General features: G+C 35.4%; 1 long non-coding RNA gene across 1 annotated transcript; it reads right to left on the reverse strand.

The window, feature by feature from the left end:
• Positions 1 to 1,092: 1,092 nt before the first annotated feature.
• Positions 1,093 to 27,872, reverse strand: LOC125103294 (uncharacterized). The gene is made up of 4 exons (XR_007128343.1): positions 27,850 to 27,872; positions 23,676 to 23,737; positions 1,453 to 1,505; positions 1,093 to 1,363 (listed from the first exon to the last, which is right to left on the reverse strand). It is a non-coding gene; the product is annotated as an uncharacterized LOC125103294 (long non-coding RNA).

The raw sequence follows: 27,872 nt of genomic DNA on the forward strand, positions 1-27,872 counted from the left end.
GAATTAAATTATGTCTGTGTACATCATTTTTTCTTCTGATTTATTTATAATTATAGAGTATTCTTTATTATTTTGGTCACAATCAAAGAATTGTTTGACATTGGCATTTAAAAGATTTTTCAAAATTAAAACAGGTAAGTTTAATTGCTTTTATGCTCTGTGAACACTCCAGCTTTGTTCATTATAGAAAATGGGGGAAGTACAAGTCATTTGATTGCTCTTTAACCTTTCATTATATCGACAATCTGTTATTGCCTAGCATCAATTCCATTCTTCTCAGAAGGTGGCTTGGCATTTTTGTGGTGTTTTCAATCTAAGGAGATAAATCTGCATCTCCATCTGGATTGACCAGATGAGGCTCCCTTCAGAGCCAATTAACACTTTACCGATGGGGTCACCTCAGCATGGTATGAGGTGCTTTGCACCTCCGGGCTACCATAAACTGTCTCTACAATGCCTCCAGATGCTCCAGGACTAGAAACCAATCAATCTTTTACATAAGTGGTTAGCATGCCTACCCCAGGGTCCTAGGAAGACACACAGCAACAACACTGAAAGATGTATATGGCTTCCCAAGCCAGAGACTTTTGAATATTCTTTTGTTAGCCTCTTCACATACTTACACAGACCGAGAAGGTCATGTCTTCATGACCCACAAGACGGCAAACTAGGCTTGGTGGGCAAGATGCAAGAAGCCCCACTCCTTTTCAATTTTATAGTCATGTACACATATTGTTAGAGTTTCCTCAGTAGCTTGACTAGAAATTTCTCAACAACTTCAATCATGACAACTGAAAGCCATAAATCAACATGAAAAGCCTTCCAGGGCCCAGTCCAGGGTAAGAGTTAGAGGTCACACTTGTTTAGATGCTAAAGGCATGGTCATGCCAACTCTGACACCACTGGATGCAGCTTAGGGCATCTCTCTGTGGTATCCTGGCTGTACCTGGGCTATCTGCAGTTATTTCTATAGGAATCCAGACTTGACTCACAGATTGCTGAGGCTTTTCTGCACAGGCATCTTACTTAATGAAGCAATTCTCTTTAATTCTGCTTTAGCTGGGAAAGAATGCAAATTAAATATTCTTTAGTAAGGAGGCTGGGAGGGGTGACAAGTGAAGGGGAAAAAAGAGGAAAAAAAGGCACGGGGGAGCGTGGTGGAGGCACAGCGTTCCCTCAGGTGGCTGGCTAACTAGCTCAGCCTTTGTATAGACACTGTCTGCCTGTGGGATGGAGCTAAGAGACAGAAGAATGACAGTCTGGAGGAAGAAAGAAAGACAGTAATTATGGGATGCGTGCGATTAGTGCGGTAGCCAGAGAAATTAAGCCACAAGTCCTAGGAATCTTCCCTTCTGTATGGTACCTGCAGAGGGAGAGAAAAGGCCTCACTACAGAGTGCAGTTGGAATCCACTCCCTGCCAGCTCAGCTTGATTGCTTTCTGGGTTACCTACTGTGGAGGTTCAGCAGCTCGACCTTCCTTTCAGTGGAGCTATATTGTCCTGCCCTGAAAAAAAAAGCAGATTAAGAATTTACAGGGATCCCTCCATCACTGGCCTTTGACAGGAACACTCAGGCAGCTGATTTTTCATGGTTCAATTTGCCTGGGGCCAAGATTCTTATCAAAATGTATTTTGTTAATGTAAAGTACCATTGCAGATTTAAGAAATATCTATTTTCCCATTAAACTTTCTTTCTCATTTATTCCCCTGTCATTCTCTTGTTTTTGTGGGTGGTGTTCTTCCCGAGCTACTTTACTATTATTGTTATTCTTTGAAGAATACATACATTTGAGTTCCGGTTTATAGATGAGCAGTAAATCATGTCGGTTAAGAAGTTTGTAATTATTTTGCAGGGAGGTAAATTGTAATCTAACTGTCTTGAGTGTGAGATATTCCCAGCTATCATTCAGATCATATTTCAGTTGTTTAATTCAGTTAAAGGCTTTAATTAAAAGCTGTAAGTTTGCAGAACAATTGAAAATGCTTTTTATTAACATGAAAACCATTTAAAATTTCATCAGACTGGGAGGAAACGAAGGCTACTCAAAGTCCCTCTTACTTTAAGGTGTTTTTGAGAGTTGTTTCAGATTGCAGAGGGGAGGGGTTAGTCAGATTTTGTGCTGGGGAAAATGTCCAGCCTCGGGCGGACATTATCATGAATAGTTCCCATTAGGTCAGAGTATTCCCATCTTCTTTTTTGCCTCTTTTAGTTATAAGTAACTTGACATCAACCATTTTAGCATTCCCAATTTTATCAATGTTTTTGTTGAAATTTTGAGGTTGTACCAGTAAATGACATAATTGTACTTTACTTGCTCATGGTACACCCAAAACTGAAGGGATTATTTAAAGCTGTGTGTTTTGCTACCAAGGAAGTAAAAAACTAGAAATCATGTTCCCTGGAAATAAGAAAGCTTAGCAGATGGTTGTAATAATTTTCCAGGAGGAGGAAATGAAACGTCTTTGTCTCCTATTCGTATTGGTGCCACCTGGTGTATTTAGATCCAGAACAGACGAACTCATCAGCCGGCTCAGCAATAATGCCACTATTTATGATTTTTGATATACTGTATTTTATTACATTATTTACTGCTTTGAAACAAGTAGTTTGAGATTTATTCATTGACACCCATTCTTTAAAAACATTCAATATAAAACACACATATGCTCTTGTTTTTACCTCATTCTGGAGGGATTTATATCTCGGTCTGTCCTATTATAATATCTTTAAACACAGACCTTGATCCCTATTATAATGAAATTCTAGTGATGTTAGTTCTAGGAAATGTGCTTCAGAAATGCAGAATGATGGCCCCATTGACCTACTATCTCTGATAGCATCTCATCTAATTCATTCTTATTTTCCTTCTTGCAATGTATGGAACTAACAAAGGAGGAAGACTGACATACAGTTTAGTAGCTCAGAATGACTTACTTCACTTTTCAATCTGCTTATTAATGATTAGATGGTTTCAATGAAAGATATACATTCTTGTTTTAGTTATTTTGCACTATCCATTGATAATTATATGAAAAATCCAGTCGGAGTTCTCATTAAGAAATGCTCATGATTTTTTTGCTGCAAAGACCTGTTGCTAAATCAGACAGTCCTTCTCATTACACTCTAGCAGGTTAAGCTTCTACAACATTACTCTTTGTGACTTGAAAATGTTGTTTTCCTTTCTTGATGTTATTAAGAAAAAATTTTACTTTAAAGCACTAAAATAATGCTGTGGCATTCTTCTAAGTCATGAATGAATGCATTTTAAATGGGGTGGGTGGGATGGGAAATAAAAAAAATGAAGTCAGACATTTGAAACTCGAAGTCAGTTGGTTACTAATATATCTCATTGATAAGACAAAATAAATAGGGTGATTAAAGACTAAAGTGACTCATTTATACATCTGATACTAATGAATCGTGTTGGAAAATTGTGCAAAAAAAAGTCACGCTGAAAAAAGTTATAAAACATGATCATTTGGCCAGAACAACAACAAAACAATTACTGAAATGCTGCCCAGCCTAAAGGGTGTATTCATCTTCAGTTCCAAATTAGTTAGCTGGGACAGACAGCTATGTTGAGACACATAACAGTGTCAAAGTGAGTACTGAGTATGTTGTGATGTTACCAGTGTACAGCAGAGAGTGCTAGCATTATTAAAACAAAACTACCCAGCAAGTTCAAGTCTGTGTTAATTTACCAGTGAAGAAAAGAAAAAGAGCCAAGGGAGAAAAGAAAAAATAAGGAAACTGGCTGTTGATAGCTCGCATGCACTTTTAAGCCATAAAGGACTTTTTGAAGTTCTAACAGAAACAGTCCCTGTGGAACAATGATAACAGGAGAGACAGACACTGATGTGTAAATGACATCATCACCCAAAGCCACTTTCACTCAACCAGAGTCCTGGATCATTTGGGGTTCAAAGGGACTCTAATCTGACCCTGTTCATTTTTTTTTCCTCCTAAGTTCTTGCCAGAAATGAGGGAAGAACAGTGAGGCTTGTTCATGTCAGCTTTGTCTGTCTTGACCTGGAAACTGAGAGTCATGTAACTAGACAAGGGCTGCCCAGAGTTCAGAGATTTTAGGATCAAGTTTATGAAGACACTGGCCTAGATTTAGATAAGGACAGTAGTTGAAATTAGTGTTACATAAGCTTGAACAACTATCTATCTCAGGAGATGTCTAATACTTTGACAGAAACATGAAGTTGTATCAACAGTTTATAAATAAATGTGAATTTATCATAATGTTGCTGGAACTTTCTGTGAAAGGAAGAAAGCTGCTTATTTCTCCTGCCCTGAAAAGTCTCTCTTGTCTCCTTCGAAATAATTCAATGCTATATAATTTGGTGTTTTATGTATCATATGAATCAACATTCTACTTTTCAGTGGAAGATAACTTTTTTTTTTAAGATTTTATTTATTTATCTGACAGACAGAGATCACAAGTAGGCAGAGAGGCAGAGAGAGAGAGAGGAGGAAGCAGGCTCCCTGCCGAGCAGAGAGCCCGATGCGGGACTCGATCCCAGGACCCTGGGATCATGACCTGAGCCGGAGGCAGAGGCTTAACCCACTGAGCCACCCAGGCGCCCCGAAGATAAACTTTTTAACAGAATGAAGAGGGTACCTCCAATTTCTGAGTCATTGGCTGGAATTCTTAGGAGTCACCACCTTTTGAAAAAAATGGATATTAATGACAGTTTCATCTAACTTTTCAAATGTAGTGTAAATGACTTGGCTATTCACCTAGAGTAGTGCATAAATCAGGATTCCTGAAACCCAGAATTGTAGAAATTATACTGGAAGGACAAATGAAACAATGCTGTTTGTCAAATGTTACCCCTTTAATAAGAACCATAGATCTGAAATGTCCCTAAATTCAAACGATAAAATCCCTTCTCAGTATAAAATGTTTATACAGCACAAGCTAATTAGTATTAGAAATATCTGCTTTATTTCCTTTTCTCTGCAGCTTAGACATCTATCTGAGAGGGAGCTGAGTACACCAAGTGTTCCTTTCAATGTAAGCAGTAAGTAGTTCACTTCCTGTACTTTTCGTGAACTTTGTAATGGTTAAATGGAGCTATATTCAACATGAACTTGTGAATATCTCCCTTTTAATTTTTTTGGCTAGGATTGAAATCCCCATATAAAGTAGAAACTATTTGACTTTCTGTTCTAACACTGTAACAGGTTATTTAATGGTAGGGTAATATTAATTAGATTTGGTGATTCATTGTCTTTGTAAGTTAAATGAGAACTTTGTCACTGTACAATATTGCATTTGGTGTGTGTTATTACATATTCTTCAACCGTTAAAATATTATATGATACTTGTGGAAGTCTTTAGTAAGAGTTCTTACAGTAATTATTCAAATATCAAACTAGATTCAAGTTTACCTAGTGAGAGTCACCGAGGTGCTGTTTGGTTATATTTCGAAGACGAGGTTGCCCTATAAGTGAATGTGTTTGTATATGCTAATTTTAAATGGGTATATTTTGGCCAGGACTCTAGCTGGCAATTTGACAGTAAGTTAAATGCAAGGTTCCTATGTAACAGATGGTGAAAAAGAAATGAAAACAGGAACATGGAAGTTAGTGTGCAGTTTGTGGAGGAAGCTAGCTTTGATAAGTCACACAGCAGAGGAGCCTGTAAACATGCTCTCTTCCTTCTACCACTGAAGTCCTCCCCCTGTGCCCCGTATTCACCTAGCTGTTCTGTAATCTTTTTCATTCTTCTTCTTAATGAACCTGTCCCTGGTAACTCTACTTCCTGGATATATTAGCATTCTCTCTTCCCACTGGCTCTCCTCTTCTTCATTCAAGTTCTGCCAAATTTAACCCCCAAAAGCATACTTGAATCTTGATACTCATCTCTGCCTCTTCTTTCATTGGCTCAATTCAGGCCTTAATCGCATGTTTCTCTTCTTCTGCATGCCTAGAAGATAAAATCCAGCCACTCTTTAAATGCTTCTAGACTCTCAATCATCTGGCTCTTGCTCATTATTCCAGCTTCATCTCCTCATCTCTATCCATTTTCTGTTTTAAAACATTGGGCTGGCAAACGTGCTTTCAGAGCCTAGACAGTTAACTGAAAAAAGTGAAGATTGGTAGAAGAAGTAGGAAGTTCTGGGACCATCTGAAGTATATCTTTGTCCTGCAAAGCACTCATATTTATTTGTGCTAAAAGGAGAAGTCTTCAGGGCAAATGTTTACCCAGCATTACCATTTTGTGACCCGTGCTAGTAACCACAAACTGCTCATAATTGCCTGCTTCTGCCATGTTATTTTTTCCTTCCACGGTGCATTAGTTCATGCTATCTCCTTTGTGGATAATGCTCATATGTTACCCCTCACTCACCTCGTCCTCCTCAGGTTAACCATTAATCATTATTCAAGATTTAGATCAAGTAGTCATCTCCTCCAAAAATCCACGCATGATCCCTATTTGGTTCCCATATAATTTTTTACAGCACTTACTATATTTATTTTAATTAATTGCCTGACTCCCCTAGTATACTATGAATTCCTTGAGGGAAAAAAAAACATATATTGTATTAATTGCAGTATTCTCAGGGTATAGTGTAGAACTAGGTATTTAGTAAGTACTCAACAAATGCATGAAGATCGTGTTAAGTCACATACAACAATGGCTTAATGCCTTGGGTTAACCTTAGAGTCTGTGGCTATCCTGGAAGTCCATGGAAATATCAAAGAGTCATTTGACACCAGTCACAGAAAGAAAACAGAAATCCTGTCTTGATAGTCTTTCTATCCCTGGAATCTAAAATTACATCCATCACAAGGTGGAAGGAAGAAGAGAAGGATGAAAGGCAGAAGAAAAAGAAATAAAGAAGGAAAAGATTTATTTTCTCAATACAGAAGTGTTGTGGAAGAAAGTCGGGAGACAAGGGGATAACTGAGCTGAAATGAAGAATAGATATAAAAGCCATTCAGAAGAATGAGGACTTTTGAAATCGCCATACAAGAAGCCTAGACCAAGAACGGGTTGAACTCAGAAAGTACTTTACTGCTCTGTGTTACATTTAATTTCCCAACAGGATGTAGATGGATTCTGTTTCAATCCTTCAAAACAGTCTCTCCTAGAATAAATCATGTACCCAGATATATTTTCTTCATGTAACAACTCATTTGAATTTTTCCCCATTTTTACTTTTAAGGATGATGTACAAGAGATGAGTTCTCAAAACTTTAAGATGGGTTCTCCAGCTTTTGGTAAAAGGAGTCATAGTAAAGAGGTCACCTAAATGTGCCATTTCACCACAGGGGCACTACTTTGCCTGGGCATCCTCTGCCGCCTACCAGGATCACACTTCAAATGTCCCTAAAGAGTTATGCCCTATAGATACCCGTGATAAATTCAAAGGTCTTAGCAACAAACACTGATTAAGAATGTAATTTAAAAATTTGAAGGTCCTATGTCTATTTAATTCTATGTACATAGAAGTAAGAGCAGGAGGAGCCTTAATAATTTGATATGATATTTCTGGTTTGAGAAGAGTCATTGAATAGGATTGTCTAAACACATACCAAACATAATGTTTCTTCCCTCTTATGGTAAATGCTATGAGAATGATCAAGACAGCACCTAAAAGTCCTTGAAAGATAAATATAAAGAGTATTTGCCAGTTTCCTTGTAACTCATTTTCACAGGGCTACCAAATGCATCTACTGTTTGCCTCACACCAGGGGTGTGTCAATGATGTATTTTTACAAGTGCTTAAATACTGAGAGATAAAAAGTGTAGTGTGAATATCAAAGGTGGACTAAAACACAAAGCTCTACTCCTTGCCAGTTCTCGCTGAAGATAAATAGTTTTGCTTTGTAATAACAAAGGATATCCACATCTTCAAGTCAGCTACCTTCCAGATCAGGAAGTTGTTCTCAAGGAGGCCCAGATTAGAGCTGACATGGCCCCAGTGGTGGGTGAGGAGTGTCATTCTGGTTCAAAAGACAACATACTGTAGAATCCTGACATTTTAAATCAGCCTTTGTAGCGTAACTACCTTTACCAATCTGGATTTGGAATATACTCTCAACTAACACTTTTCAATATATAGCCATCGTATTCTTTCCCCCCTAACTACACGCTAGGCCTTGGATTTCAATAGTAAATAAGACCATGCACTAGCCACATTCACTTTGATAGCTAGAATAGAGAAATCAGGTGGTCCTATTTTTATTTGAGCAAAAATTAAGCCATTTAAACTACATATGTGTTTATATATATATACACATATACAGATATGTATGTGGTTATATATTATATAACCATAATATATAGTTACATAACACTATGTATCTATATATATAGAAATGTATACACATATATATATATAAATTTTTAACAAGTTCAATAAGGGGATGGAAAATATAAAAAAATTCTTGGAATTCAGAAGCATGCAAGAACAACTAATCCATTGACTGCAAATGTTATCTAAAGGGATTAAAAGAAATCAGACTTCACTGTGGGTTGTGCATAGGGTATGCATTATGTGCTGTCATTAAAGTATTTTTTTTCTCTGTTAAGCAAGCATCCCCTGCTGGGACATCTCTCTAGTTTGGTGGGAGTCTGGAGTTGTACATGCAATGTGTGTTATCAGCTAGAAATTACTCCACATAAAAATTCAATGGTATTGTCCTAGCTATTTTTCAATTAGTGCATGTGTTTTATTCACATGATCTTTATTATTGAAGACATGAATTATAACTCTGTGGTAAAGCATGATTGGAGGATCCCCCCCTCTGCTATAATCTTATGACTGATGAGAAACTCTGAACAACAAAAATGAGTATAAATAAAATAAATTGTCTTACTATTGGTAATAATTCTGAGATGCTAACTTATTTTATGCTGGTTATTTAAGGCTTTCACTCAGATTACCTTTAAACTGCATAATGTTCAACCACTACACCTTTCTTTTTGCTTTCAGCCCTTGTGCTTAAATCCATCAGTGTCATGGAGTGGTACGGTTTTAAAAAATATTTGGAAGGGCACAAAGCCTGAATATTTTGAGAGCACTAAGCAAGCTACACATAGGACTGAATATATTTTCATGGAGATTAAAACAGATTTTTCTTCTAAGAACGTTATTAAAGAAAACCCTGGATACTTCCAAAGGACAGTGGAACCAGTCAATGGATTGAGCTATTTTGCTTAATTAAATCCATATCTTTTTGCAAGGCTTTTGAAATAGAGTAATCATTGAAAGACCATAGCCATCTCTTTTGTGATGTGAGATATTTGTTTTCTTCTTTTAAAAACAAATTAGAATTGTTTATTTTGTAAGATATGTTTTTAAAGGAAGAAAGCATGTGAATTTTGAAAATGTAAATGGATTATCTATTGGAAGTTATGCTGGAATTAGTCACAAAGTAGTTATATTTGTGCCACTCTGTTCTAATTCATACTTTTGTTCAACATTTTTATATCAGCTATCTCTAGATGTAATATAAATTTTATAGTAGATCATTTGTTTGTTTTATGTTCCTCTGATTACTTTGAGACTACTGAATTTTTACAACAACTTGAATTTAATCTAAGAACAACTTTAGGCAAATTTATTTTTCTTAATTTTCCACAAGTCAAATGAATAATGGTTGAACATATGAATATTTTTCCTTCAAAATTACCTTTGTGAAGAGATTAATTAAGAGGGAATCCTCTGGAGGTGTATTATTCCAATATCTTTCAACATCCCATATATTGATCTATTTAACATCTTTCTTGTATATAACTCAGAACAGCAGTTTTGAGTCTGATAATTAGCATCAATCTATGCCACAATTAGAACGTTAGACAGTCCGTGTAAATCTGATATGGTTTATGGTGAAGTATTTTTAAAATTTATCAAATTAAATCTACTCTCTTTCAATCTGTGAGTAAACATATTCTCTTCTTGGATTGTTTTTAATGATCAAAAAAAGTGTGTGTGTGTGCGTTTTGTATTAGATATATGCAAATATTGGGAGGGCAGTGTATTAGTGTCTTTTTGTCCCTTCCCTTCTATTTTCTTTGAGAAAGTAAAGAATTACAAAGATGTACAAAAATTAATGTAAGAAACATGTTATTCTTACTGCCCCAAATTATCAATTCTGTGTTGCTTTTTTGGTTCAGATAAAAAGTTTCAGGTTCCTAAAATGTGAATTTTATAAGCACTAATTAGTAATAAATGGATTCTTATATTTTAATCTGTCACTTCCTTGATCTCAGGTATTGAAATTTACTGAGAGAGCTAGAAGAGTCTACAGTGGAAATCCTGTTAGTTTTCCACAAAGAGAATTCAATAAAGTTGATAATGTTGATAGATTTGGGAGCACTCAGTTGGCAGGAACAGGAGAGGGCCTTTAATTTGGAAAGTTTAGCACACTGGCATGGAAGGAAATGTAAACCAGTTTGCATGCTGCCACATTTCCTCACCATGATTTTATTGTTCTTTCACTATTTTCTCGTACTTCTTGGAAGTAAAATTTCCCTATATTGTTTCATTTTACTTTGCCTGGGAAGTCCATGTTTTATCTTTTAAATATTATTCTTAAATAAAGATGCTGCATTTTAAGTCTTAAAAGATGGATAATTCTGAGAGTGAGGTGGTGGGAACTAGTTTGAACGAATAAATAAATAAATAACAATGTTGAGACTACTGGTCCAAGTCAAATTTCATTGTTCTCTGTTTGGAAGAGGAATGAAGTTATTTTGCCAACTTTCAAATACAGTTCACTCAAAAATTGTCGGCTCCAAGTTTGTGGAGCACATCTCAGAATTATTTTGGCTCAACTCAGCTATGTGACTTTTGGTTTGCTTTTACTTTCAATTCTCTTGGTAATTCTGGAGGAAAGAATGAATTTCACAAAGGAATCTTGTTTGCACATTACAAACCACCTTTTCTACCAAAAAAAAAAAAAAGTAATTGTATGATTTATGTTTTCCTGGAAAGAAGGGGCCTAAATTAAAGAGAACTGAAATTAGAAAAATGCTATAAAAATACATTCTTTCTTTAAAAGCTTTCATAAAGAAGTGTCTATTAATTTTTTTCACTGTACCAGTGGTTTTATTTTATTTAGAATAATAAAGATGCCTCAAATTCTATTTAATCTCCACTAATTTAAGTGTTTAGATGGATATTGTCACTTACAGTCATATGTGGCTTTGTGGCTGCTGGTGCTGCTCCTCTTGCTGCAGCGGATGTTATTTTGTGTAATGTCAAATTTTGTGACTTACGTTTGTTTAAGTGAAAGGGAGAGTGGAATGTTCTTTCCAGTTTGATTACGCACACATGAATCTGCCCTTTGGTACCTGCTCTTTTATTTTGTATTCTGTCACAGGATTTCTTTGCATGATCAGATCTCCCCCATCCTTTTTTTAAAGCAGGTAGTTGCTTATTTTTCAAGAAAACTGAAGAAAAACATAATCCTGTTAACTGTTAGATCATTAAAATAATTTTTGATGATAGATCACCAAGTGGATTTTGGCATGAAGTGCGGACAAAGTTCAAACAATTTCAGGAGATTTCTATGGAAATAACTTTCCCATTTCCATCTCCTTATTTTATGAGCATCTTTTCCTATGTTACATTTATAAAGGTGAAAAACAGAATTGACTTGATGGTGAGCCATGTTTCATCCTAGTCAAGATGATATATGTTTATTAATAGTATATATTTTTGAACCAACTGAAAAAAACATGCCTCACTTGTCACATTGCAAGAGTAATTTCCCAGAAAAATTCCTTTTATGTTTAATAATTAATTATCAAAATTTGAAATCTAGGTTGTGCTTTGACAAATTCTGCACTACTACTAGTATTAATAACTCACTATGGAACACTTACTATTAACTCTAGAGACTTTAAGGACAAGAGAAACAGATGGCATTTCTTTCTATTTATACACACACATTAATTTTTGTTTTTGTCAGAGAGGTGTTACAGCAATAAAAGACTTTCAAGTGTACAAATATATGAGGTAAAATCATGTCATGGCAGTGGAATCAATATAAGTTCAAGAGAACATATTAACAATGTAAAATTTAAAGGCGAGATTACCCATCTTTATTTAAATGGATGATAGTTGTGTATGTCAAAGTAACACTTAGGTTCTATTGGTTATATTTAAAAGAGTGATGGAACAACATTATTTTAAAAGCCAATATATTAAAAAAAAACAAAAGCCAATATATTATTGTCCAGAAGTTGTATCCTTCACAACTATTTAAATGTATAATGACTACTTGATTTAGATTTTAATCTGAAACTATTTGAGGGGGCATCTAACTTTAAAAATTCTTTTGGAGTTTGTGAACAAAAACATTTGAACACCAGTATCCTATGCCAAATCACAACATATTTGCCTGAGGTTTTGCCATTTGCTTCACTCTCATCCAACCTTTTTATTTGACCACTATAGGTCATGACATAGGCCTGAGTCATTGTGAATTAGTCATCCTTCTTTGAGCACTTAAATTAGAGAGGGGTCACCTCTTCTTTCTGGTTCACACCTATGTCACAGCTATTATGATGTCTTCTGTTAAAAGTCTAGCCCTCCTTTAAGGCTGAACTAAAAGTTTGCCTCTTCTTTGGTATTGCCCATAGTCATCACAGCTGAAAGTAATTACTCTTTGTATCTTTTAGAAATTAGCTTGTACCACTTTATGACACTTATCTGACACCATCTTTTAGGTAGATTTTGAGAATTTTCTTTCCCATGTAAACTCTAATGTGGAGAGACAGTGTCTTCCCTGAGTTTATATGCCTCATAGTGTCAAATATAGAACCTAATACATAGAAGGATCATTTATTAAATGGATAAGTGAATGAATTAGATATATTAAAAGGGAAATTATATCAAAGCTCCTTTGATGTGGCTCTCTTGTAACCTCTGTCTTGGAAATCAGAGGAGATATTGCGATCAGCAGGATGTGTATAGACCAATGAGGGGAAGAGAGTCAATGTTGAAGAAACCATAACAGGAAAAAATATTTTAGATAGCTAAATTTATTGAGATTGGGAAGAAATGACATCAAGAGGAGTCAAGACTAGAAGGAAATAAACACATTTTCAATTTGTTATGCTACAAAATCGGGTAGGAGTGATTTTTGAAGGGGATGGGAGGGAAAATGAAGGACTCAAACAATAGGTAAATACATAGGAACAACATCAAAGGTGATGGAAGGAAGCTAGAGACTTGGTCAAGAGATTTTTTTTTTTTTCTGATCCAGCTTGTAGGAATCTAATCTAAGAAGTGTATTGCCAGAACAGCTGTACCTTTAATGGTTTTATTACTTTTTTTCACAGCATGAGTTCCAAAGTAATCAAATTACTTAGACAAATAAAAAGGGTTTTTTCCATTCCATTTTCTCATAAGATTTTTGTTTTGTTTAGTTTTTATTGGGGAATAAAATATTTCTCAACTTTTCTGAATTTTAAAATAATGTTCCAGAGGACAGCTATCTATAATCTAGAACCTATGAGTTGTTTCATTCCTCAAATAATGCTTTTAATGGTCTCATAACACTTGAGCCAACATGACTCCCAGAACCAGAAGTCCAGTGTTGTTGAAACAGTGTCTTCTGGGGATCTATTAATGTCAGGTTTTTTGGTGTGTGTGTGTGTGTGTGTGTGTGTGTGTGTAACATGCAAAGCCCAGGTTTCTGACATGGAGAGTGCATTTTGGGAGCTAATCTGTTATGCATTCTTATACTTTTCTGTTTTGGAAGAGGGCAGTAATTATCTAAACACTGCTTTTATTTGCTCACTGATCTTGAATTCTTAAAGAGGAACCATACTCTATTTGGTAACTGATAGCAAAAACCCAAGACTTTCAAAAGCAAATTTTATTACAAGAATAATGAGATTAGACAAAGTCTAGTGAAGAGTTTCCAGTAATTACATAACCCTTTTAAGGAAGCAATAACAATTAATTACCAAATTCTGAGCGGAAAACTTAACCTTTGAAAAATATATGTTAATGAAATGCAGCCTTTCCTGGAATATATAGGATTTATACTGTGATTTTTAAGGTTTTTGAGATTTGTATTTTAGCAGAGAAGCACATTTTCTTCTTTCCTACCATACCACTGCAGAAATAGAAATCCAAGAAGAGAGAGACAGAAAGGTATATATATATAAATCTCTATCATTTACAGATATAATAGAATTGCATGCACACATGTACAGTTCTATCTGTATTCATGGGCTTGTAGTTTAGATGAAAAAGCTAATAATGTAAATCAAGATGTCCTGTGCATTTGGATGTGCCTGAAAAATCATTTTTTTAATGGTCACACATTAAGATATTCTTATTCTAATAATAACACATTAGCTACCATGATTATGAGAAACCTTCTTTACATTAGGGTTGATTCAGGAAAAATAAAATATAGGCCACATTTTTACTAATTTAAGATAAAAATAGCTTTAATGAATTACTGGGAGGGGTATCATTATCATATAGTTTAGAATGCTTGCTTTATTAAGTAGAACAATATGAATAAAAATTGATATCCTCAAAGATCAGTTAGTTATTTAAAAGTCATTTATTGAGCACCTACTGTATGTTGGGTAGTATTCTAATCACTGAACAAAACAGACAAAATCTTTGCTCTTTTGTAGCTTATATTGTTCATGATGGATAGGCAATAAACAAATACAAGATATATATAATAGATATCAATACTATGAATAATAGAAACTAAGATAAAGGACATAGTGAATTACAGTTCTAAATAAGTGTTCTTTCTTATGGGTTTGGCCAGGGAAGTCTTCCCTCTGTCTCTGGACAGAGTGAGGAAAAAAAAAAATCCCTGACAATCTTCAGGGGCCAAGATTTCAGAAGGAAGCAGCAGTGAGGGCACACCTGAGTTTGTGTTCTGGAAAACAAACAAACAAACAAAAAACCGAGAGTCCAAATTAGAATGGAGTAAGCAAAGGGAAATACTGAATAAGATAAGGTGGAGAGGAAGCCAGGGTTAAGATTATAGGTGCCTTGAAGGAGATGAGTAGGATCTTAGTTTATTTGGAGTGAGCTGGAATTATTGAAGGATTCTGAGCAGATGAGTGACATGGTCTAACACCTTGCTATGTGGAGAATAGATGATAGAACAAAATGAAAGCAAGATACCTAAATAGGGGCATTATAATAATTTGTAGGAGAGATATGAGGGCTCAGGCCAGGATGATAGCAGTGGAGATGGAGAAAAATGGTAGGATTCTGCATTGATTTTGAAGGTATAGCCAGTGAAGTTTTGAGGATGTGAAAGGATACAGAGAATATGTTATTTATGCATCACTTCAGAGGAAAATATGTCCCTTTTGAGAAACCTCATGAACTCTCACAAAGAGTAAATGAAATCTTTATGGCTGCTCTAAGGACAGTGACTATAAGTTGAGGCAAGAAGACTAATTAGGAGATCAACAAAATTAACCTGGTGAGACTCTTGGAACAACTGTGTAAAGTAAGGGAGAAAATTTTATTGCTTCAGTTTTAGAGATGCAGATGAGTTCTGGGGAGGTTGCATGTCTCAGTCAAGGGTAGAGTTCTAATGGGGAGAGTGTGGATAAGAATCCAGACTGGCTGACCCCAGTTGTAAAAACACTGCCACAAAAACTAACACTGTGTTTATGGTGGTCATTCTATGTGTAGGTTATTGAACATCTTTCTGGGCATAAGCTTCACAAAAGCAGAAGTATTTGTTTTGTTCAGTGGTGAGTTTCATGAGCCTGGAATAGTGCCTGGTACATAGTAGCAGGCCACTTCATCAAATATTCCTAAAATGAAAAGAAAAATCTGCAACCTTGCCTGCTAGGCTGATATGCCTAGCTCAAGTGAAATCTGAGCATTAATCTAAACCAGAAGTGGCCTACCCTCACTTTAAAAGTGACATTAATTTAGGATTTCATAGGTCCTGGATTAGAACTGTGAACTACACCCTACTACCATTAGAACATGGAACTATGCTCTAACATCTTATTTCCTGCTCTTTTATCATGCTCAATTATTCTATAAGATTAATGCTATTAATTAGTTATCCGTGAAAGAGAAAGCCAGCTGATCACCAAAAATTCATTCTCCCCTTTTCAAAGGATAGCCCAGCCAGGGACTGTAATTCGTGTGTCTTATTTACCCAGATATAGCCATGTGATTCATTCCGCCCACTGGAATATGAGAGCAAATGGTTCTAAGGAGTTCCTTGCTTGCTAGCAGAACCATTTGATTGATGCAACTTGGACACAGATTTATTATCTGACAGGAATTGGAATATTTTAAGTGAGAAATGAACATCTACTATCAATGAAAAAATTTTTTGTTATAGTGGCCAACGTTACTTAACCAAGTGGATACCAGAAGTTGTGTCACTGCTTAAAAAAAATAGGTAACTTTGACCTAAAGATTGGATGATGATAAAACAGATATTAGAGGTTGGGGCAGTGGAGATGCATGTTTTGAACTTGCAGGGCTTGTGATAAAACTGTTGCCTGTGATGACTTTGAAGGTTGGCCATATGCCTTCGAAGCCTATGGCTCTAGGCCCAGAAATTGGAAAACAGAATATTACAGTTTGTGTTTATTGTTATTTTCTGCATTTTACAAGATATTATAAGAAAGAGATGCATTCAGGCAAAACTTAACTAGCTTTAAGAGCATAAATAAAGGGCAATACATAAAATCCAGAAATCTCTGACCTCATAAGATTTGGAAAAACTTAAGGCTCTGGACCTCAATTTAGATGAGATAAGGTTGATAAAATCCATTACAATTTCAGCTAAACTGTTGAACTCAACATTGTCGTGAAGGTAAAAGAACTTTGTCAATATTGACATGGAATTCCCTAGAAGTAAACAAATCCAAAACCTACTAACTTTGAACCTACTAACTGTATTGGCAAGGGAGTTTTGAGCCAGAGTCTAATCAGAGAACTTCTATCATGCAGGGTAAGATCTTCATAATACCTGCCCCGACAGGACTTCATTATTACTATGGACCAAGAACACCATGTGTTTCCCATTCTTCCTTTTCCTCATTTGGAATTTTTATGGTGATTATCCTGTCTCTGCTTTAACACTGTATATTAAAAAATGTCAAGGATGTGGAAGGAAGACAACTTGACTTTTAGTTCATCCATCTCCAGACTGAAAGTTGCTACATATGGATCTAATGGAAAGGACTATGTCACACTCAAAGCTCCTAGATTTTAAGCTGGTGACAGGACAGTCTAGGGTGGAGGTAAGTGTGTTCTGGTGGGGAAGAAGGGTGCACAGAGATGTTCACATAGAATCTGTGTTCTGTCTTTTATAGTGTGGAGTTATCACTAGAAGAAGGCTGTTCCACTAGAACTACATTATGCAAGCCCATTAACATCTAGATGGATTGTTTGATTTGTTTTAACTGAGGGAATATGTATGAAAGTGATACTTGTCACCATAAGATTGGGCTTTTAAAAGAGTAGCTGAGGCTTTTCCAATCTATTACTCCTTTTGCTGAATTGGAACAAAGGACTCATGAGCCCTAGGGAATAAGTGGACCACAAAATGGGAACAACCTATGTTCCTAAGTTACCATCATGAGAAAACTCACCCTCCAACTAACACTTGCATGGGATAACATAAACTTCTATAAGTTAAGGCACTGAACTGGAGGACTTATTAGTTACTACAGCCAGTATTTCCATAATTAATTCAATATATTATTGACAATAGGAATACTACTTTTTATTGAGTGCCTGCTATGTGCCAGTTGTACTAAGTGTGTCAGATATGCTAATTAATTCTTAAACAAATCTTCAGTAACTCCAGTATTTGTATTTATTTACCACTTTTTTGGATCAAATACTAATATAGCATCATCAGTAAAATAGTTATGTCCTCACTTGTTAATCTTTGACTGCTCAGAAATGAAGAGAGCCTCTCTCTGCAGCAACCCAATAGGAAGACTTCACGGAAGACATTGTTTGGCTTTTGACTGTATCACTCCAATATCTACCTCTCTGTTCTGACCTCTCTGTATGTCTTCTCTGTTTGTATAGAATTGTCCTCTGCTCTATTTTATAAGCATACTCATGATGGCATTTAAGACCCACCCAGATAAAAATAATCCAGGGCAATCATTTCATCTCATGGTCTTAATTATAATATAAAAAACTATTTTCTCAAATAAGGTAAGCTTTACATGCACCAGGGATTAAGACTTGACATCTTCGAGTGGCTATTTTTCAATATATACTAATGAGTTTGATTACTTTCCTTTTATAGATGGCAAAACTGAGATTCAGAGAGATTAATTTGCATTTATTTATTAATAAGTTATATAGCCACAGTTCACACTACACTTACACTGAATTTCTTTCTTCTATAATATGTTATTTCCTTTCATAAGTAACATGGATTAAGCTTCTACTATGGATCTGGTATGTACTTTCATTTCAACCCTTACAACATACTGTAAGATAAATTTTTTAAAAGATTTATTTATTTATTTGTGGAGGGGGAGGGGCAGAGGGAATGGGAGAGAAAGTCTTCTTTGTTTTTTTCTTTTAAAGATTTTATTTATTTATTTGACAGAGAAAAAGAGAGAGAGCTCAAGCAGGGGGAGTGGAGGCAGAGGGAGAAGCAGGCTCCCTGCCCAGCAGGGATCCTGATGTGGGACTTGATTCCAGGACCCTGGGGTCATGACCAGAGCTAAAGGCAGAAGCGTAACTGACTGACCTACCCAGATGCCCAAAAAGGAGAGAAAGTCTTAAGCAGACCTGAGTGTGAAACCCCTTATGGTTCTTAATCTCATGAGCCTGAGAGCATGACCCTGGGATCACAACACTGAACTGAAACCAAGAGTCAGACATATAACCAACTGTGCCACCCAGGTGCCCCTCCTATAAGGTATTTTTAATTCCACTTTATTTTTAAATGCTTAGAATGATTAATTGAATTGGAAATGTTATAATTTTCCTAGAGTCCTAGTTCTGTAGAGCTGAGATTTGCAGATATGTCTATCTGTTATGCCTCTTAGTGTTTCTCAATATCTTTACTCAACTTTAAAATAAGAACCTGGAATAAGTGATCTAAAGATCGCTCTACCTTTAAAAAACAAACAAACAAAAAAATCCTCTATTTCTTTGGTGAGTTTAAAAAAATATTTCTTCCTTATGTACAACAATTTTCATGAAATATGTCTATAAAGTTTTCATATATATATTCATATATATGGAGGTGATTGCTTTCCTTTTGTTTTTCCCTAGAGGAAAAGCATTCTTATGTCCCAGAGTAATGTGTAAATAAAATCACTGAAATTTGATCATTGTTATAAAATATGTATTATAAAAACCCAGATATATCTTTTGGCAGTCATTTACTTTTCATTGGATTATTATATTTTTGCATTTTGTTACAGATGTTCGGGTGATGGGTACATTTTTTCCCCATTGATCCCTTTTATACTTACATTCTTACTCAATAACTTTTGAATCTATAGTAGATCATAAGCATTGGGGATACAAGACAAATGAGATGCAGTTGTGCACTTTAAAAATCTCATAGTCTAGTTGAGCTGCCAGACAAATAATTAAGTAAATTATTACATAATCTGGTAAAGGCCATAATAGAGAAGTGCACTCTATGTTACAGGGATCAGATGGAGGGTTTAACCCAGCTAGAGGAAGAATCACCACCAATATTTTGTTTGCTGATTAAAAGTGACTTCATAATATTTTCTTAAATTCCTTTGTTGTGAATACTCAGTAAATATTTATAAATTAGATTATATTAGTTTTTTCATGTTAAATAATACTAAATGCCAAACCAGATGTGATTTGATTTATAAGTCCTGATGAAGTATTCGAGTACAGTAGTGACCCATGGTAACAATTCAATGATTTTATGATGTTTACTGCTAGGAAATTCTTTCTCCTATCTAACCCAAATCTCTCATGTCAATTTCCAAGTCAATTTCCTTTCTTTCAGAACTATGCAGATGGGCTTTGCAGGATGAAAAACTCATCATATCTTCTTTCTTTCTGATCTTTCTCCTAGACAATTTAGTGTGACTCAGTGTTTTCAAAAATACCCTTTTTATTTATGGAGGATAGTTTAGTAAGACATTTCATATTTGCTTCTCCACTAGGTCTTGAAGTCATTGTACTTCAAATTAAGTCTGATACTTTGTGAGTAATATAAGTTAGCATAGAAATCAAATATCTGAAATGTGTCATAAGTAATACACCAAATGTATCATTGGTTTTATGGATGCTTTGATTGCTTCATTGATTTAGAGTGAGTCATTGATTTTCAAAAAACATAGAAAGGATTTATATCAAAAGATCATTCTACTAGAATTATGATGTTATTGTTCAAAACCTAACTTTGATTTTTTTCAGACTATTGTATATTGTCTCATGTGACAAATAACAGATTTACTCAGCTAAAATATAAAATGATATGGAATAAAGTAATTCTTTACAATGCTTTGAATATACTGTTTAAAAACTTAGTTTCTGAAATAAAAGAAACCATCAACTAAAATTATTATACCATTCTCTTAAATTTCTTTGGAAATGGTCACCCTTCCAGCATTTCATTCAATTTTCCTGAGACTTTGATTTAAAGTTGATGAAGTGCTCTAAAGTTAGCTATAGATTTTAACCTCAGTGATAGACCTAAGACTATGCATACCTTTTCTGGTTTTCTTGTTTTCACATTCAAAATTATTTATTAAGCCTTGATGTTGTTTTATATGTTTGGAAGCTCTGGGACTGAAACAAATCATTTCATTAGACACAGAACCTTACAAACTCAGATCAACAAGGTTAAAAATAAGTTACATGGTGACACAGTTACTGTAGACACATTACATGACTATGATCTGCTTTGTTGGAAGAAACAGTTGAGGTTCTCTGTGTTACATGTGTTATCCAAAATTAGAAGGTCCTTGATTATTCTTTTAAAGCTAAAAGAAAAAAAGACACAACTTAAAGATATGTTATTTTACTCTGAATAATGTTGAGGGGAATAAAACCATCATTTATTGATTTTCTATTATGCTTTTAATAAAAAAATGGTAGGTTTTTAATTCTTTGCATTTTTCTGCCAGGTAGAAAGATCCTCCCAACTTTCCCAGCACTTGCCTACTATGTGTAAGGTTCTCTATTCTTGTACAGTGTTTGTGAGAAGAAAATTATTTCCATGAAAATTTTAGCAACTTTTTCCTGAAAGCCTATGTTCATTTTTTTAACCATTTAAAGTTATTATTATTGTTTTAAAGTAGCCATTACAATGGGGCCATTAGCCGAGTGGTCTCACAAGGTTTTCCCTGTTTCTCTCAGCTTTTATAGCAAGTGCCACTTCTCACAGATCAACACCACCTGTGTGTTCTGAGAATGTTACATTACTGATTTTTAAAATTGCCAATTCATCTGGGACATGTACTATCCTTGTCCTCAGACACTTTCCTGATGCTCTGTTAAATATGGTTTTAAAAAAATGAGGGTGATCTGGGCTGAGTTTTGTTTAAGATCATGGATACCAATGATACAATGTGTGGAAAACTTCCTGTCTTTGTCATTGATATATATTACACCACTGGAGTTATTGTGTTTATAGCAAACTTGTATTTTCTTTGGTGCAGGTTGAGAGAAAAGCAGGAGAAAAATATTTCTGAAATGAATGGTTTTTGGCAAGCACATGACCTGAATATTGTTACTTGAGAAGGAAAAACTTACTCTGATATTATGATGGTTTTTGTAAGTCTCCTTCTTAGTCATCTTTTGTATGTGTTGAAGTAGTCTTGTCTGAGACATTGAATGGAAACTTCGGGTCATAAAAAACAAAAATTCCTTCCTTCACTTGTTGGATATGTTTATGAAGTAAAATTATTGGTGGGATGCTAGTTTTCATTACATATAACATTTAACTTAGCTAAATTGAGACATGACCTTAAACAGCACTTGGGTGATTGCCCAGGTGTGAGGAATCCTTTGGGATTAAGAGTGGATGATACTTAGTTCATAATAAATTTGTTAACTAAGCGGAACACTTAATTCCTTGGGATGCATTCCTAAGCCTGGTTAGTAACTAGTTTGCCCTATTAATAAACAAACTTCAACATATTCAGAGGTTAGCCTTAGAAAACAACTCTCAAATTTATCACTCTTTATCTTAACATGATCTAATCTGTTTTAGATTCGTCTAAAGCAATAATTTCTGTTTCTTCCTTTTAATACTTCCACAAAGTATTAAAGTTCCTTAACACAGAACATATTGAGGCATAATTAGTTTTCTTGTCAATTCTGCCCTTGTTCAAAAATCGGTGAGATTTGAATGACAGTGGGGAGAGAATAAAGCAAGGCCCTACTGAGTTTCTCAGCAAATATGGTTCTCCCTGATTTATATTTTTGTGTGCCTTATGTATCTTGATTCTTGAAGACAGAAATAATCTGGGCTCTTTTTAAAATAGCTAATCTGTTTTCATCTCATTTCTCTAGGCTATTTTTCTTTTCTTGGAGCTCAATTAAAATAAGAACATAGTAAAAAATTGTGTTTTGTCAAAGCCAACATTACTTTGTTTCTGCAACATCCATAAGGGGATAAGTCCGCTGGGACCATAGCTCCTTTTTGGTAAAACATCTGTATATATGAAAAAAAAAATGTGTGATGTTAGTCAGGAAAACCATAGGTCTAGGTGTAGGGGAAAGACCCAGAGTTCAGTCTTAGAGAAGACAGGTCCTTCTCTGGTGGAACAGCAATGTTTTAGCAGATAGTAAAGTAGTTGGCATGGTGATGGTAGTACAGACTCAGCTAAGAAGGTAGCGGTGAAACAGAAGCAGTTGAGGCCAAGGTCAAAAAGAATAGAACATAGTAGGGTTTGAACAGAGAATAACAGGAATATTTGCTGATACTATAGGTGGTAGCTAAAAAGCTTCAGATTATGACTTAAAGAACAGCAATGCTTCTACTATAAGCCCATTATTCTTTTGATATTTCTTTTAAAGAAATATTTCAATGACTTGGGTCAGCACTGAAGTCTACTGAAGGAAGCCAATCATAGAAATAATCTTAGGGAACTCAGAGTAATAGTTCCTACTTGCTCTCAAGAAAATCCTAATTAGGGCGCCTGGGTGGCTCAGTGGGTTAAGCTGCTGCCTTCGGCTCAGGTCATGATCTCTGGGTCCTGGGATCGAGTCCCACATCGGTCTCTCTGCTCAGCGGGGAGCCTGCTTTCCTTCCTCTCTCTCTGCCTGCCTCTCTGCCTACTTGTGATCTCTCTCTGTCAAATAAATAAATAAAATCTTTAAAAAAAATTCCTATTTATTATGCAGAGGTAAATCATCTTCTTCAGGGAGACTTGAGGAATGTTTGGTCCATAAAAAACCTTCCTTCTGTCTTTAATGGGCCAACTCTCTTTAAGATTAGATGAGACCATATGGGCTGAAATGAACAAGAGAAACCTTGAGCTGCTATGGAAAAACTAGGCTGAAAGGTCTGATACTCAGCTTTCTTCTCTGGGAAATATCCCTGATGATTCAATCCAAGCCTTGTGCTTTTGAGTGAGTGCCTGAGGACTGCTTTTCTTGCTTCTATTTTCATTAGTTCCCCAAAGTTGTGTTTTGTTTTGTTTTCAACATTTGCACATCTGATCATTTTTTAGCTTAGCTCACCACTTTTGTCTACTTACTGCTGATACTTGTTTACCAAATCCATGTTCACTCAATGTAGGTAGACTGCAACATCATTCACCTTGTAGAAATGAGAAAAAAATTTTGTTGATTTGCTTATTGTACCAATGATTATAATTAAAGATTTCAAATTGGTTCTAAAAAAAAAACAGTCAAGGCAAAAGCTAGATATGGTTAGAATATTCAATTTTGATCATAGTATAGTCAACATAGTGATATAGATATGACTTGAGTACCAAAATAATTTGAGGATATTATTAACTTAATCATTAGATTCAGGGAATCTCAGAGATAGAAGCTAGTCATGGGGTTTCAAGATAGCCCATTGTGGGTCACCTGGGTGGCTCAGTGGGTTGAAGCCTCTGCCTTCGGCTCAGGTCGTGGTCCCAGGGTCCTTAGAAAAATCAAAGGGGAACATGGTCCAGAGAGCCCCACATCAGGCTCTCTGCTCAGTGGGGAGCCTGCTTCCTCCTCTCTCTGTCTCTCCCTGCCTCTCTGCCTACTTGTCTGTCACATAAGTAAATTAAAAAAAAAAAATAGCCCATTGCATTTTGAAAAGCCTAAATATGTCTCTTTAAAACTTCATACATTTATTCTAATTCAGCCTTCTGGAATACACAGCACTTATTCATCACATGATTGTTGTTCAATATTTGAAATTTTCATGTTCCCCAGCATTAATTTTTTCTAATATAAACAATTTTGTTTACTTCAACCATTTATCTTATGACATGTTTTTCAGAAACTTTATCTGTAATCATACCTAGAATCACCCTAGTCTGTTATTTTCTCTAAATATATGTCAACAGAACTGAATGCCACACTTTAGTCAGTGTAATATCACATCTCTTGTTCTGGATATTCCATTTCTGTTAATATATCCTAATATTACAATCATTTTGTTGGTTTGGTTTGGTTTGGTTTTGGTTTCCAAGAGTGATATTACTACTTGGCTCATGTTGAACTTACACTGAATTTTGCCTTTTGGACAACATATTTGTCAGTTGGATTTTCTTCATCTTTAAAGAGATGTTATTGTGGTTTTTAAAATGTAAGTTCAGAACTGTGTTCTTAATAATTTATTCACTCACCATTCATTCATTCATTCATCCATTTATTCTTTTAATATCATAGGATATAAAAAAATTAAACCAGAAAATGCATTCTTTACTTTATGAATAACTTCTATTAGTAAGTTTTATTTTGTTAGGCTCACTTCATCAATCTAATCCAGAACTAGAATTCAGGGTGGTTTTGTTCCCAGGAAACATTTGGCAATGTCTAGAGGCATTTTTTTTTTAAGATTTTATTTATTTGTCAGAGAGAGAGTACACACAAGCAGGCAGAGAGGAGGAAGCAGGCTCCCTGCCGAGCAAGGAGCCCAATGCGGGACTCGATCCCAGGACTCCAGGATCATGACCTGAGCCAAAGGCAGTGGCTTAACTCACTGAGCCACCCAGGCGTCCCTAGAGACATTTTTGATTGTCAAAATTGGAATAGAGAGGCAGAGAAAGTTATTAGCATCTAGTCTGTAGAGGCCAGGAATTTTGCTAAAGACCTATAATGGGCAGGACAGCTGTCCCCTTCCTCCTAAAGAATGAACTGGCCACAAATGTCAATAGTGCTAAGTGGTATACTCCTGAAGTGTATCCCAGATGTACTTTCTAGTGTTTTATCAGTAAATATAATGAAACTGTCTTTTATGTCCTTTTCTTAAGTAGCTATTAAAAATGCTCACCAGAAAACCCCAAGCATGAAACCAGTGGCACAACACCAGAAAATTTTTTCTCCTGAGTTTTCTCCATTAACCAATACTCATAGGGCACAGACTGCAAACAGTCCCCCAATTTATTTAATAGTATTGTCATCATCATTTCTTCTTCTTGTCAATGATATCTTCAAGGACTTAGTCAAATACCTTCCTGAAATCAAGGTATACAAGGGCTTACAATTTTAAAGAATATTAAGAATAACACATAGTTGGTATTCACTATTCTCTTGTAAATATGTAGATTCCTAGTGACTATAGCATTCTTTAGAAGTACCCCAAAGGTATTTATGCTAGAATATCTCATAGATTTATGTCTAATTTACCTTTCTAGGAAATGCCTTTATACCTTTTGAAAATATTTCATGACTTTCCATAATTTGGAAATCTTTTAAAAGATTTCTCATTGGTTGCTTATAGTATTTTTCCAACATCAGTTCCTGAGCAAACCTCATGTGTTCCTGGCTCTGTGCGTGGCTTCAGACAGAGGTGATTAATACAGGATCACTTTCTCACCATGTATAGTACAAGCTAACATTGTAATAGCTAACAAAAGAGAATAATGGCAAGTGCTATAATACACATATAGATTAACAATGGAAGTCCATAGCTAGAAACTAAATTTCCTAGGAAATACCAAGCTAAGTTTCCTAGGGAAGATAGCCGAGTAGGCCATTAAGTAAGAAGTAGATTTCATTAAGTGGAGCAGTCTTTTGGCATTTCAGGCATAGCAAATGCCAAAGACAAAATTAGAAAGGCATGCAATTGCAAAGTGTTTTGGGGAAGTAGATAGTCCAATATGGCTAGAGCACATGAATTTGTGGAGATGGTGGGAAATGCAGTTGTAGTTGTGACATATCCAAGAATGTCCTTGACACCAAACCAGGGAGTTTGGGGTTCATCCTTCGGTGTGCCTTTTCGTGTTATGATCAGTAAAAATAGAAGGCCATTAGAATTTAATCAACATATTCTATTTCTCAAAGCAACACTTTTAAGTAATTATGAGTCTCGGTTTTATAGATAGATAGTGTTATGGGCTGATTATTAGTGGCTCCCTTCTCCCCCCACCCCCAAATTCACATGTTGACACCTAATCACCAATGTGATTGTATTAGGAGGCCATTAGTTAATGAAAGTGGAGGCCTTATGAATTGGACATAGTGCCCTTAAAAAAGAGATCCTAGAAAACTTTCTCACTCCTTCCACCCACTGAGAACTCAGTGAGAAGACAACTATCTCTGACTGAGAAAGTAGGTTCTTACCAGACTCCACATCTTCCAGAATCTTGATATTGGACTTCCCAGCCTCCAGAACTGAGAAATAAATGTTTAAGCCACCCAGTCTATGGTATTTTTGTTATAGCAGCCTGTTATAATTGGCTTACTAAAACATGTAGATAAAATAGGATTCACTGAGATTAATGGGTTTTCTAAGTTCATTTAAGGTTTATAGATTTTAAAACTAGGTTTGTCTAATGAGATCCTGCCAATATGGTTAGATTTTCTTATAGGAAGATAAATTTGGTAGGGATTAGATAACTGTAAAGCTTTTTAGAAGTTAGTGGGAAAAGACCATATTCTTATTTCTAATACAAAAACATACAACACTGAAAGAATGCTTGAATGTAGATGCTCATTTCTTAAATATTTGAATAGCTTAGTTGGAGGAAACTGATCCAAAATATGTTTATTAAAAATAGTTTGGATTCTATTTTGGAGAAAATACCAGATAAAGTTTAGTATAGAAGTAAAATTCATTGCTCCCCCTTTTCCCAACACCAGTACAAACCTCAGTTGGTAAGAATTCAAATATAACACCTTTTAAATAAAATTATAAAGACTCCAACACCCAGAGGATTCACCTAATGGAAAGAAATACGGCAAGGGAGTATTTCTTTTGTTTTGATATTAATTCCTATGTTGAAATGTTGGCATTTCTGATAAAGTAACTGAATTATTTAGTCAGGGTTCTCCAGAGAAACACACCCAATTTTCCTGTATATATGTATATATGAGGAGATTTATTATAGGAATTGGCTCATGTGTTATGGAGGTCTAGAAATCCCGTAGCCTGCCATCCAGAAGTTGGAGAACCAGATAAGCTAGTGGTATAAATTCAGTCCAGGTCTGAAGGCCTGAGAATCAGAGGACCACTGATGTGAGTCCCAGAGTTTGGAGACCTGAGAACCTGGAGCTCTGAAGTCTGAGGCAAGAAATGATAGATATTCCTGATCAGAAGAGAGAGAATTTGTCCTTCCTCTATTTTTTGTTCCATTTAAACCCTCATTGGGTTGGATGATGGTTCTTTCCCGCAGTCCCCCACCCCATACTGGTGAGGGCTGGTCTCTTTATTCAGTCTACTGAATCAAATGTTAATCTCTTTCAGAAACATTGTCACAAACCCACCTAGAAATAATGTTTTACCAGCT

The sequence above is a fragment of the Lutra lutra genome, chromosome 6 (genome assembly GCF_902655055.1).
Source record: "Lutra lutra chromosome 6, mLutLut1.2, whole genome shotgun sequence".
NCBI classification, from domain to species: domain Eukaryota; kingdom Metazoa; phylum Chordata; class Mammalia; order Carnivora; family Mustelidae; genus Lutra; species Lutra lutra.